The following is a 15,008-nucleotide window of genomic DNA, read 5'->3' as shown; positions in this document are numbered from 1 at the left end:
GTTGGTGATGGACAGGGAGGCCTGGAGTGCTGCAGGTCATGGGGTCGCAAAGAGTCGGACACGAGTGAGTGACTGAACTTAACTGTTTCAATAAAGGACTTTAGATATGTGCCTGGTGAGGTTTGCAATGTATCACAGAATGTAGGGTCATTTTACTTCTCTGGCAGTGTCACCAGCTATAAGTATTAAAAATAATAAAACTATAACCATTTGTATACCATTTCCATAATTATATATGACACCTACAACCTGAATTTATCAACAAAAATGGAGATTTTGTTATCAGATTATGGATGTCGTTAGGGATTAAATATTTCAAAAATGTCAGAATGACAGCAATGTTTGGAGCAACTAGTATTTGTACCAGTCCACCTTTTATTGGGGCTTCCCTGCTGGCTCAGAGGGTAAAGCATCTGCCTACAATGTGGGAGACCTGGGTTGGATCCCTGGGATGGGAAGATCCCCTGGAGAAGGAAATGGCAACCCACTCCAGTATTCTTGCCTGGAAAATCCCATGGATGGAGGATCCTGGTAGGCTACAGTCCATAGGGTCACAAAGAGTCAGACACGACTGAGAGACTTCACACACACACAAAAAAACTTTTAAGTCATTTGGTATTTTTTATTTCATTCCTCCTCACAACATCCCTGAAAGGTGATGATAAACCATATCCTTCCCATTGGACACCTAGAGAAACAGAGGCACGCAGAGGGGAAAGCGAACTACACTGAGAATACCCAGAAACTGAGTCAAATAGTAAAATGAAAGTTATGTTTTATTTTATAGCCCAGGTTGTTGTGTATAGTTACAATTCATTCCCTTTTTTCCCTACATTCTAAGCTGGCCTGTTACATTTTAAGGGTAGATTTGAGGAGGCTGTTGTTTTTAATACAATTTTGCTTTGTTTGATACTTATGTGTTTAATCATTATTGCTGCTGGCTATTGTTCCTTTTCATGTATTTTAATACTTTAATCAATGGGAATTTTATTGGTACTTGTACCCTGAGGCTATTGAAAGTGGAGGGTATATTTATTTTATAAATATACAATGGAAATAAGAAAAAGTGAAACAAGTGGACATGGAGACCATGTGGGTAGTAAAGTGATAACGTCCTTCAAGGGCTAAGTGAAGAGGTAGGGTCTTCCCTGATGAGAGTTTGCACAAAACTACCTGAATTAAAGATGCTGGTTCAACGTCTGTGCACTGTTTTCCCACTAAAAAGCTTATTTCTTTATCCTGCTTCTTCAATAAACATTTCAAATTCAAATTTCCTATCAGACATTAATTGGAATCACAGTAATTTATTAAATATCTTGACTATATATTGCTAGCATATGCTGTATACTTGACTGTTTATTTTTTACTTTATATTAAATGTAGTACCTACATTTATGCAGACTTATAGTTACCTTTGTTTGTTTCATGTCTAATTCTACATTTAATTTTTTAAACATATACTTGTCTCTTTTTACCTGAATAGATTTCAGAATCTAGAAAACAGCTGTCATGCCGGATAACTTCTTTGAAACATCTCCCAAGAAGTGATATATCCTGTAACTTCTTGATAAATACCTGTGGGATTAACGGGGGACAGTGTATAAATCTAATATTTTAAAAGAAAGACTAAATTGTTCATTTATCATTGAAATAGTTTCCTTGTTTTCCAGTAACATTTTCAGTAAACATAGAAACTGGGCAATCGTCCATGCTCATTTCAACCTCTTTGCCACATTTTGCAAAAGTCTCAGTTCTTATATTCTGGTTCTAATAAAGACAATCCCAAACTGAAAAATTCTTGCCATCTACTTTATGACCATAGGACAGAGGGCTAGGGGTTGCTGAAGAAACCTAACCCCGATATTTAACATATCAAATGCCTAAATATGTTCTGGGGTCATCTTACCTAAATCTAAATACATGTAGGAACAACCATTAATGTTCTAAATTTTAGTTTATTTTTCCCAAATCTTCCCTCCCTGCCCCCATCAACTGTTGAGAGAAAAAAAGAGAGATGCAATTATTTCTTAGGACTTTTTAAAGATAAGGATTATCTGATTTCTTCCTAATGATTAAATTGATGGAAGTAGAAAGGTTAAATGTTTGGTGGAGCTGACCTTCAAATGAAGAAAGTTACCACCCTTTCTCAATTGTGCTGAAAGTTGCATTTCTTTTAATGACTCCACTTAGAGCAGCAGGAAGCAAAGTGATCATCACAAGCAGGTACTTAGACAAGAGTGAGAGGTTGGATGTGGACTGCTCTATTAAAACATCCACGTCTAAACAGGGCTTCCTGGAGCTTAAGTGCCCATTGCTGCAGAAGCTAGGATGCCATCTGTGAGTGCACAACAAAGCTCATAGTCTATCTAATGAGAGGAACTGCATCAAGGAGAGGTTCTTAAATAGATGAAAGATCCAAGGCATCTAATGGACAATTAGTTAACTTCATTCTTCAGAGTTTTTAAGCATCTGATAAATGGAGAAATAAAGAAAAAATGCTCCAAGGGAAACACCGAAGGGAATTAAAAGCAGTCTAAGAGGAAATGACTTTCAGGTTTTCTAAATTTTCAATATCATTCTGTGTTTGAAAGTAAAACAGTGATTATAGCCATTTTTCCCCTTTGTTTAAAATTGTGAGGTCTATGGCCAATACCATATGTATGTGATTAGAACATATGCCAGACTGTTGTTTGGAAATATATATATTACAGTTAGTACATTCCAAGCACTGTCAAATTTCATGAAATAATAACCAATAATGCTTTATCTGCAGTGGATCTTAGGGTTACCTGCTAAATTTTGTTATTTAGCAGATGGTGAAACTAAAGTTCAAGAATTTAAGTGTCTTCTTTTTTTTTTTTTTCTAGAAGTCAGTTTAAAATTATTTGTTTAATATTTTGTCTCTCCATCACACTGTTAACTTTAAGAGTTTAGGAAGACAAATACAATGATGGTATTCTAAGTTTTGTCTATGTAAATTAATTTATATTGTTTTAAGGTAAACTATCATCAATGAGTTCTAATTTCTTGCTTCACACTAGACTAGGCTGCTTTAGTTCAGTTCAGTTCAGTTGCTCAGTTGTGTCCAACTCTTTGCGACCCCATGAACTGCAGCACGCCAGGCCTCCCTGTCCATCACCAATTCCCGGAGTCCACCCAAACCCATGTCCATTGAGTCATCCAACCATCTCATCCTCTGTCATCCCCTTCTCCTCCTGCCCTCAATCTTTCCCAGCATCAGGGTCTTTTTAAATGAGTCAGCTCTTCACATTAGGTGGCCAAAGTATTGGAGTTTCAGCTTCAACATCAGTCCTTCCAATGAACACGCAGGACTGGTCTCCTTTAGGATGGACTGGTTGGATCTCCTTGCAGTCCAAGGGACTCTCAAGAGTCTTCTCCAACACCACATTTCAAAAGCGTCAATTCTTTGGCACTCAGCCTTCTTTATAGTCCAACTCTCACATCCATACATGACCACTGGAAAAACCACAGCCTTGACTAGATGGACCTTTGTTGACAAAGTAATGTCTCTGCTTTTTAATATGCTATCTAGGTTGGTCATAACTTTCAAAGAAAATATGTAGCATATACTTGTCCTCAAGGAATGAATATCTAGTTGGGAGAGAAAGATTCAGATACAAAATGATAGAATGCAATATATGAAGATGTCAGCATGCTTGATATGGATAATAAGTGCTCTCAGTGGCCCAGAAAGGAGAGGTGGCCATGAGCCAGCCTAAATGAGGGCAAGTTCTCTCTAAATGGCCAATTAGCACTTGATAGTACAGAAGATGGTAGACTTTAGCCATTGATTGCAGAACTGGGACATATGGCTGTGTGGTATTAGTTAGATTGTCTTAAATATAGGATAGTTAAGCATTGTCTCAATTTGTTTAGGGGTCAGCTAGAATTACTCTTCTTATTTAGAAACTTGAGATTTGAGTCACTGGATCCAACATCAAATGAGGGTTAATACTGATATCAACAGCAATCACAGCATTGTTATTTTATTTCTTCCCTTTTTAGATTCTTAACACAATCCCATGAGTTAGGAATTTTTTCACATTATAAATGAGAGAATTGAGACACAGCGAAAAGCAGATTGATTTCAGGAATGTGTGGCTCAAAACCACAGGATCTTAATTGTTAAATTTTATTCAGAAAAAAATTTTAAGCTTCAAGAAACCATCATTGTTTATGAAGCTAAGATCAAATATTAAAATACAAGTTAGCCTCATTATCATGAGTTTTTTCCCCACTGTGAACAGGACAGATCCCTCCCCAAACTTAAAATTTTCCTAAGAGTTTAAGATTTTATTACTAATATAGGAATATGCTCTATTAATGTCTCCTTTCAGCTCAGCCCCAGAGGTTGGTATTGATGGTGGCTGCTCCTAAATCTGGAGACAGCAATAAGCCCTGGAGAACTGTGTCTGTCATTTAAAAAGTTGCCATCTGTCTTTTTTTGATATCTGCTGTGCTGTAGTAAGTCACAGTATTTCCCTATCCTTTCAATGACAGCTCATGGTAAGATAAACTCACCATGATAAGATAAATGGCAACTTTTTAATGAAAACCACTATGTGTGAGCTGCTTGGTTAGGTTACAGTTCTTCAAAGTGCATCTCATACCTTATCCTCTAATATCAAAACCAATGACCTATTCTTCAAAGGATTTTCTTTTCAGTTCTATAACTTACATAATTTACTAAGTCCCCCTACCCTTTTTTTTATATCCTCTCAGAATGAGACCTTGAGTGACCCTGTAACTTTAACTTCTTATACCAATTTTTTTTAGGAAGTGTTTGTTGAGAAGATAAAGGCATATTTTTTACACTGTTTTGAAAATCACATTTGAGTAAGGTGGGTGAAGTAAGTAAGATGAATCATTTTTATTTATTTGAATCACTTGTCTCCTCATAAATATAAAAGCACTTTAAATAGTGACAAGACCTGGATCTAAACCTGGTTCTAATTCATCATATCTATCCTACAACCAGCTGGACCACAGTTTCTCTGTCTCTGACTGCTGACCTGTCAGATAGGGATGCTCAGTACAACTTGGTCTAAAACTGATATGGATTCCACATCAATGAGAGGTGCTAAATGGCCACAGAGACATCTCTTTGATGTCCAAACTTATTGCTATGGCTTTCCTGGACATTTTTTAGTGTAGAAGAGAAAAAATGACTTCATACAATATAGATCTTTATACAATGATCAGGGCTTCCCAAGTGATGCTAGTGGTAAAGAACGTGCCTGCCAGTGCAGGAGACATAAGAGACAAGGGTTCAATCCTTGGGACAGGAAGATGTCCTGGAAGAGGACATGACAATCTGCTCCAGTATTCTTGCCTGGAGAATCTCATGGACAGAGGAGCCTGGTGGTAGACAGAGTGCTGGACAAAGGCTTATAATATTGAATAGGAGGCAGTGACTAAAACCATCCCAAAGTAGCAAAAAGTACAAAAATGCAAAGTAGTTGTTGGAGGAGGCTTTACAAATAGCTGCAGGAAGAAGAAAAATTGAAAAGCAAGGAAGAAAAGGAAAGATATACCCAACTGAATGTAGAGTTCCAGAGAATGGCAAGGAGAGATAAGAAGGCCTTCATTAAAATGGACAATGAAAAGAAATAGAGGAAAACAAAAGATTGGGAAAGTCTAGAGATTTCTTCAAGAAAATTGGAGGTATCAAGGGAACATTTCATTCAAGGATAGGTAAGGTAAAGGGTGATAAAGAACAGAAAAAATAAGGACCTATAGAAGCAGAAGAAATTAAGAAGAGGTGGCAAGAATACACACGCAGAAGAACTATACAAAAGACATCTTAATGACCTGGATAAACACAATAGTGTAATCGCTCATCAGGAGCCAGATATCCTGGAGTGTGAAGTCAAGTGGGCCTTAGGAAACATTACTACCAACAAAACTAGTGGAGGTGATCGAATTCCACCTGAGCTATTTAAAATCCTAAAAGGAGATGATGTTAAAATGCTGCACTCAATATGTCAGCAAATTTGGAAAAGGCAGCAGTAGCCATAGTACTGGAAAATGTCAGTTTTCATTCCAATTCTAAACAAGGGTAATGCCAAAGGATGTTGAAACTACTGTACAACTGCACTCCTTTCAGATGGAAGTTAGATTTTACTCAAAATCCTTCAACTCAGGCTTCCGTGGTACAAGAACAAAGAAACAAATACAGTATTACATGCTGTATTTAGAAAAGGCAGAGGAACCAGAGATCAAGTTGCCAACATTCATTGAATCATGGAAGAAGCAAAGGAACTCCAGGAAAACATCCATTTCTGTTTCACTGACTACACTAAATACTTTGATTGTGTGGATCAAACAAACTGGAACATTCTTAAAGAGGCGGAAATACCAGACCACCGTATCTGTCACCTGAGAAACCTGTATGCTTGTCAAGAAGCAATAGTTAGAACTGGACATGGAACAATGCACTGTTTCCAAATTGGGAAAGGAGTATGTCAAGGATATATATTGTCACCAGGTTATTTAACTTAAATTCAGAGTATTTAATGTGAAATGCTGGGCAGTATCAATCACAAACTAGAATCAAGATTGCTGGGAGAAATATCAACAACCTCAGATATGTAGATGATATGACTCTAATGACATAAAGTGAAGAGAATCTAAAGAACCTCTTGATGAAGGTAAAAATGAGAGTGAAAAAGTTGGCTCAAAGCTCATTATTCAAAAAATAAAGATCTTGACAAAGCTATGGCAAACCAAGATAGCACATCAAAAGGCAGAGACATCACTTTGCCAATAAAAGTCCTTGTAATCAAAGCCAGTTGAGCTATTTTGAACCCTAAAATATGATGCTGTTAAAGTGCTTCAATCAATATGCAAATTTGGAAAACTCAGTAGTGGCCACAGGACTTGAAAAGGTCAGTTTTCATTCCAATCCCAAAGAAAGGCAATGCCAAAGAATCTTCAGACTACTGCACAATTGCACTCATCTCACATGCTAGCACAGTAATGCCCAAAATTTTCGAAGTGAGGCTTCAATAGTAGGTTAACTGAGCAAATCCAGATGTTCAAGCTGGATATAGAAATGAAAGAGGAACCAGAGATCAAATTACCAATATCTGTTGGGTCATAAGAAAAGCAAGAGAGTTTTAGAAAACCAATTACTTCTGCTTTACTGACTATGCCAATACATTGACTGTGTGGCTCACAACAAACTATGAAAAATTCTTCAAGAGATGGGAATACCAGACCACCTTATCTGCTTCCTGAGAAATCTGTATGCAAGTCAAGAAGCAACAGTTAGAACTGGACATGGAACAACAGACTAGTTCCAAATTGGGAAAGGAGTATATCAAGGCTGTATATTGTCACCATGCTTATTTAACTTATATGCGGAGTACATCATACAAAATGCTGGGCTGGATGAAGCATAAGCTGGCATCAAGATTTCCAGGAGATATATCAATAACCTCAGATATGCAGATGACACCACCCTTATGGCAGAAAGTGAAGAGGAACTAAAGAGACTCTTGATGAAAGTGAAAGAGGAAAGTGAAAAAGCTGTCTTAAAATCCAACATTCAAAATCCTAAGATCATGGCATCCAGTCCCATCACTTCATGGCAAATGGATGGGGAAACAACGGAAACAGGGACAGGCTTTATTTTCTCAGGCTCCAAAATCACTGCAGATGGTGACTGGAGCCATGAAATTAAAATGTGCTTGCTCTTTGGAAGAAAAGCTATGACCAACCTAGACAGCATATTGAAAAGCAGAGACATTACTTTTCCAATAAAGGTCCATCTAGTCGAAGCTATGGAGAAGCCTGTTGAGAGTCCTTTGGACTGCAAGGAGATGAAACCACTCAATCCTAAAGGAAATCAGCCCTGTATATTCTGAAGCTCCAATATTTTGGCCACCTGATGGGAAGAGCTGATTCACTGGTAAAGACCCTGATGCTGGGAAAGTTTGAAGGAAGGAGGAGAAGGGGATGACAGAGGATGAGATGGTTGGATGGAATCACTGACTCAATGGATGTGAATTTGAGCAAGCTCTGGGAGTTGAGTTGAGTGATGGACAGGAAAGCCTTGTCTGCTGCAGTCCATGGGATTGCAAAGAGTCAGACATGACTGGACAACTGAAGTGAACTGAACTGAACTGATGGTTTTTCCAGTAGTCACGTACAGAAGTGAGAGTTGGACCACACAGAAGGCTGAGTTCCGAAGAACAAATGTCTTCTGGTTGTGATGGTAGACATGACCCTTGAGAGTCCCTTGTACTGCAAGGAGATTCAATCCTAAAGGAAATAAACTCTGAATATTAATTGAAAGGACTGATGCTGAAGCTGAACTTCCAATACTTTGGCCCTCTGATGTGATGAGCTATCTCATTGGAAAATTCTCTGATGCTGGGAATGACTGAAGGCAGGAGGAGAAGGGCATGACAGAGGATGAAATGGCTAGATAGCATCACCATCTCACTGGACATGAACCTAAACAAACTCTGGGAGATAGTGTGGGACAGGGAAGCCTAGTGTGCTTCAGTCCATGGGTCATAAAGAGTTGTACACAACTGAGGGATTGAACAATAACAAAGATCTTCTATTATTAAGATAATTGTTAATAATAGTATGGGCTTCCCTGATGGCTCAGCAGTAACAGAATCTGCCTGCAATGAAGCAGACAAGAATCCATGGGTTCAGTCGCTGGGTCAGGGAAGATACCCTGCAGAAGGAAATGGCAACCCATCCCAGTATTCTTGCTTGGGAAATCCCATAGACAGAGGGAGCCTGGTGGGCTATAATCCATACAGTCCTAAGAGTCAGATATGACTTAGTGACTAAACTACCATCCCCACCTTAATAATAGAAGATAGAGGCTTTTGAACATTTGGAAGCATTGTGTTTTCAGTATTTCTCTCTAACTCTTCCTCTGTTCTTCTTTCGCTTTCTTCCTCTTTCCCTTTATTACCAATTTTAATTTTTTGTGGGGTGCCAATGGCATGGTACCAAAGGTAGGTCAGTCCTCTTGTAGAAGAAGCAGCTATGTGAGTGACTGAAGATTTGGGCTGTAGTTTTTCACCTCTGCCTGTAATCAGAAGAGGATACTTAACTGTATGAGTTGAGTCCTATGTTTTCCCTCTTCCTTTGTGATACAAGAGCACCAGATTATATCAGTTTTGGGAAGGATTGTGAGAATGGAGTGAAATGTATGGATCCTTCGCACAGGAAAAAAAAAAAAAAAAGCATAATCACAAATTTATGATTATTTTGTATGTAGTCTCAGGTGTATAAGAACTTCTAGACCATAAGGCAGCCAGATTTAAGTCTATGACTTTGGATGCTACAAAAAGGAGCAGAGGGGCCCAGGTAGGGAAAGAGATGTTTGTTCACATCCTCAGGTGGGTAGTGAAAATCTGCTTTCTTATACTAATAGGTAGCACAAAAAGCTGGCTTCCATAAACCATAAAAGCTGCCCACAAGTCGTGCTAGTGTGCTGGAAGAACAGAGACCCAACTCACATTGATTTATAGATCTTGTTGTGTCTCTGCTTAGTCAAGTGTGAATCTGTACTTCTTCCTGAAATACTACAATAGATGTCTCTGACTGTATTCAGTAGTCATTCCTGGAGCATGCAGGGATTAGTTTCGATCGATAGGGACGATGCTCTTTTCTTGGCCATTGTAAGCGTCTGTGGCATTTGGAGCATTGCTATCTAAAAGCAAGTTCTTAGGAGGTCTTCTTTTCACCTTTGCTTAATTAAGCATGCTCAACACCAGAATCCAAAGTCTGATCATCTTATACACCAGTATCTCAAATCTCATCGTAAGCATTGAACTTTATCTTTGCATTTAGAATTCACTAAATGATAAAAAGTTCTTAATCTTTAGAACACAATTATGGGACAGTATAGGAGATTAATACCTGACAACAAATTCATGTTTTTAGCTTTTTTTTCCAACCAGATATATGAGAAAATTAGCTCTTTTACCATAAATTTTTTAAATTAACTTACCCTCAGTCAAAAGCTGATGTAAATCACATATTTAAAACAACATTTATGGCTATTTTGCATAACTGGATACCATAGCAGAAGTGACAAATACATGATGGATTTTGACAAACAATTATATTCTCTTGCATAGGATGGTGATGTACTTTTTTTTTTTTTTTTTTAATGATAAATAGCTGTTTCAAGTAAGGGCAGCAGTAGCTTCCAAGTAACCAAGTAAAATCGTAAAATCTAAGGTGCTAGTTTATGGAAAGAACAATGGGAACATAATTTTTCAAATTCCAGGAAATTATGTTTTTGAAAGATTGATAATTGTGACTGAATAAATGAAAGTATGGATATTTGGGATAACTGGATACTAGTTTGTGAAATGTTCATGAAGTTAAGGTTAGTTTTACAGTGTTATGGGTTACAGGGGCACTTTTTTTTTTTTTTTTAAACAGGGGCACTTTTAATTCCAACAAAGTTTTTTGAAAGTGCGTTTTACTAGTTCACAGGAGTACTGGAAAAGAGGCAATGGATGACAGAGAAAATTATTTTCTCATTAGCAAAGTAGTGATAGTAACAGTCCAGGCAAAAATTAAGACAAAATACAAACACTGAGGCAATTTTTTTCTTGGAAGACGTGCCTTAAGGGAAGATAGATGTATTCATTTTTAGTCCTATTGAAACTGTTATTCACAGAGAAATGTGAAGCCTGGATGCCCTGTCCTCAGGAGAAGCAGCTCCTTTCTCTCAGTCACAGAACTGTGCCCACAGCCTCCTCATTCATGCCACATCTTTCTGTTACCAAGTAAATGCAGCATCATTTCAGAGGGAACGGATGTTAATAAAATTAGTCGGTCACACATTGGAGCATTTATTGAGATCCTCTGGTTGTACATTTCCAGATCACAGTTGAGAAAGAAAACAACCTGTAGACCAATGAGAAAGTGCATCAAAAGCTGCAAGGGCAGCACATTTTTTTCTAATATCATCTCTTCTGGGAAACATTACCCTCCTGTGCGCTTCCAGACCATTGATTCCATTCTGAACCCATAAAAAAGACATTATAAATCAAGGAAGGAGGTGCTGGTAGAATACTATGAATGGTTTATAAGTTATTTTGTGAACAAAATTGAGACCATTAGGGCTGCTGAGCAGCTTTCTACCTCTAATCATTTTTTCCATTAACTAAGTTTTTTGTCCACTCTAGAGAGAGTGGCATGATTTTTATAGCAGTATCGTATAGTAGAATTCTAAAGCATCAAACAGGCAGTGCTTACCAATTGCTACCCACTTCATATATCTTGTACAATTGTCAATACCTAATGTGAATACCCTTTCCTTCTGACATTCTCCAGGATATAAACTACTGGTTAGATCTCTCTAATATAATAAAGTGATATAATGAAAGTGATACAAGATTAAAAAATAGTAGACATTGGTTCCAATCTTAATTCTGCTTCCAGATATTTATATAGCCTTAGGAAAAACTACTTAATGAAACTGAGCCTCAGTTTCCTTCAAGTATAAAGGTAAAGAGGAAGCCCTGTGTATCACACAGGTTTCTAAACAGAAAATAAAAAAATGAGAATTCATATATGGAATGCAAAATTGGAAAACACTTTTGACTATAAAAGCAACATATAGTAATCATCATTTATTATTTTATTGCTTTCATTATCATTTCTACAGTGTTCTAAATTTCTATTGTCTTATTCCAAAGAATTCCATGCATATAATCAGATCATGATCATATTTCTAGTTTGTAATGTACACCGATTGTTTCTGTAGCCTAGGAGTCAGCCATCCTCTTCTGAGCAATAGTTCTGTAATTTCTGTCTAGGACCGTGTGTTTCCTCCCATGTGTCCATAACAGTTCATGTGTTTTCAAAGGTCTTGACTTTACATCAGAGAGATGATATGAATTATGTATAAGCCTATCAGTGGTGCATTTATTTGGCTTCAATAAACTTTTCAAGAATTGGCATACAATAACACTTTAACTGGAAATGGTAGAATATCAGTTGGGAAGGATGTAGCCCTGAAAACTACTAGCATCATCCTGTGTCTATATTAGACACATATCTGAGAATACAATCTTCACAGAGGTTGCAAAACTAAACATGAAAGACAAAAGCAGATTTTTATGAGATAGTTTAAAACCCAATGTCAAACTGTGACTCAATCCATTTTTACCCTGTGCTATTCAGTTATATGATCCAGTAAATATCCTTCCTTTTCCTGAGTCAGTTTTGATTATGTTTTCTGTCATTTTCAAGTGAAACAGCTCGAATACAAAAAGTAAAAATAATTTTTAAATTTTATTTTTGAAAATGTAATTTTTGAATATTTTTCTGTGTTTTCAGGCATTCCATGAGAGCTTTCTACCTTTATACACTTACCTCTCACACAGTTCTCTGAGATAGATATTCCATTCCCAGGTTAAAGATGAGAGAGTTGAGAGGCAATTGCTCAAGGTCACACAAGTAGTAAGGGGAAGAGCCAGTATTCAATTACAGCTTACCAATAGAAACTGTACTTTTTGACATGTAATAAGCGTTCCAATCTTTTTTTTTATGGAAAAATTATTCACAACACATAATCAAGGGGCAAGAATACTGTGTGTGAAATCAAAATTGTTAGACAGAGAAGTTTTAATTCAATGTCAACTCAGCCCTGGATTAAGCCTCTTTCAAGGGAATCTGAGAAAACCAGGGAAAGAGAGCTTCAGTGAAGAGTGGAAAAGTGACCTTAGATCAAAGATCAGAAATTAGGCTGTTATTGTTCAGTCACTAAATCATGCCCAACTCTTGTAACTCCATGGACTGCAGCATGCCAGTCTTCCCTGTCCCTCACCATCTCCCAGAGTTTGCTCAAATGCAGGTCCATTAAATTGATGATGGTATCAAAGCATCTGGTCCACTGCCAACCCCTTCTCCTCTTGTCCACAAAGTTTCCCAGAATCAGGGTCTTTTCCAATGAATCGGCTCCTAGCATCAGATGGCCAAAGTACTGGAGCTTCAGCTTTAGCATCAGTCCTTCCAGTGAATATTCAGAGTTTATTTCCTTTAGGATTGACTTGTTTGAACTCTTTGCAGTCCAAGGGACTCATAAGAATCTTCTCCAGCACAGCAATTCAAAAGCATCAATTCTTTGACACTCAGCCTTCTGTATGGTTCAACTTTCACATCTGTACGTGATCACTGGACATTAGTCGGCAAATTAATATCTCTACTTTTACATGTGCAGTCTAGGTTTTACATATCTTTCCTTCCAAGGAGGAAGTGTCTTAATTTCATGACTGTAATCACTGTCTGCAGTGATTTTAGGGCCCAAGAAAATAAAATTTGTCACTGTTTCCACTTTCCCCCTTGTATTTGCTATGAAATAATGATACCAGATGCCAGGATCTTAGTTTTTTAAATGTTGAGTTTCAAGCCAACTTTTTCACTCTCCCCTTTCACCCTCATCAGGAGTATTTTTAGTTCCTCTTCATTTTTCTGCCATTAGAGAAGTATCAACTGCATATCTGAGGTTGTTGATACTTCTCTCAGCAATCTTGATTCCAGCTTGTGATTCATCCAGCTTTGTGGATACAAAAGCCAAGTAGAAGAATTGCAGTGTGGCAAAAGGAGAGAGAATTTTCCTTCTGATTATGCTCAAGAATTCCACTAAAACATAGCTTGCCTCTGAATATAATAGGAAAATTTAGAAGTTAGTAGTTTGAGTGTTGGGCTTTCCAGGTGGCTCAATGGTAAAGAATCCACTTTCCAATGCAGGAGACGCAGGAGACATAGGTTTGATGCCTGGGTCAGGAAGATCCCCTGGAGAAGGAAATGGTAACCCAGTCCAGTTATCTTGCCTGGAAATTTCCATAGACAGAAGAGTCCAGCGGGTTACAGTCCATGGGGTCTCAAAGAGTTGAAAGCAACTGAGCATGTGCACAGAGCACAGTTTGAGTGTTTATTGCCATAGCATCAAACCAAACACTATGACTGTCAGTAAATCTCTGTTCAGACAGGCTGACTCAGGAGATTTGCTAGAGAACCCAAAAAAGGGAATAGAAGGGGAACTGTTTGCTACTAGGCCTTCACACCTCTATCTGCTGGAAAATAAAAATCTAAGAGAGAATGAAGAACTAATGCTGAAGCTGAAGTTCCAATACTTTGGCCCACCTGATTTGAAGAACTGACTCACTGAAAAAGACCTAATTCTGGGAAAGATTCAAGGCAGGAGGAGAAGGGGACGGCAGAGGATGAAATGGTTGGATGACATCACTGACTCAAAGGACATGAGTTTGAGCAAGCTCCTGGAGTTGGTGATTGACAGGGAAGTCTGGATATGCTGCAGTCCACGGAGTTGCAAAGCATTGCACATGACTGAATGATTGAACTGAATTGACTGAAGATAGAATGGATTATAATCAAGAGGCAATATTTCCTGTAATTCTGATTCCTTGGAAATTTTAAAAACTACCTTGAACTTTACATTGCTGCATTAGGCTACTTTCAGAAAAGTTTGGGGACTTATTTTATGCAGGGCACACAATACGCAATCATGGCTCAGTTCTCCCAATAGTTATAAATGTTCAGCATAGTCTGATAGGGTTCACTTCTTTCTTCCCAGGTGGTTACATATCATCACTCAAAGGAATCACTTAAGATAACATTGATATATGAATTATTTTCCCTGACCAAAAGGAAACTCTTTCCAGTCAATTGATACTCAGTCTTGAGTGTTGAATGTCTCACAGTTAAATTATTAGAAAATGACATTGAAAGTAGGAAAGGATTTTTTTTTTTTTTCCTTTACTCATCCTCTGGGTGATTTTAGTATACAGACGAATATATTTTCAGCAACTAGAAAAACTTGAAATAATTACTTAACAGGGGTTTTCAGTAAAAATTCAGAATAAATTTCAATGTCAAATTCTAATTCCAATTGTCATTGTTATTCCATTTTAAATAACAATGGTAATTCTAATCCCTTTCCTTCCTGGAACACAAAACCAATGCTGTTTTCA

This window comes from Dama dama, chromosome 27 (assembly GCF_033118175.1).
Source record: "Dama dama isolate Ldn47 chromosome 27, ASM3311817v1, whole genome shotgun sequence".
Lineage (NCBI taxonomy): Eukaryota > Metazoa > Chordata > Mammalia > Artiodactyla > Cervidae > Dama > Dama dama.
Note: the sequence above shows the minus strand (reverse complement) of the source record.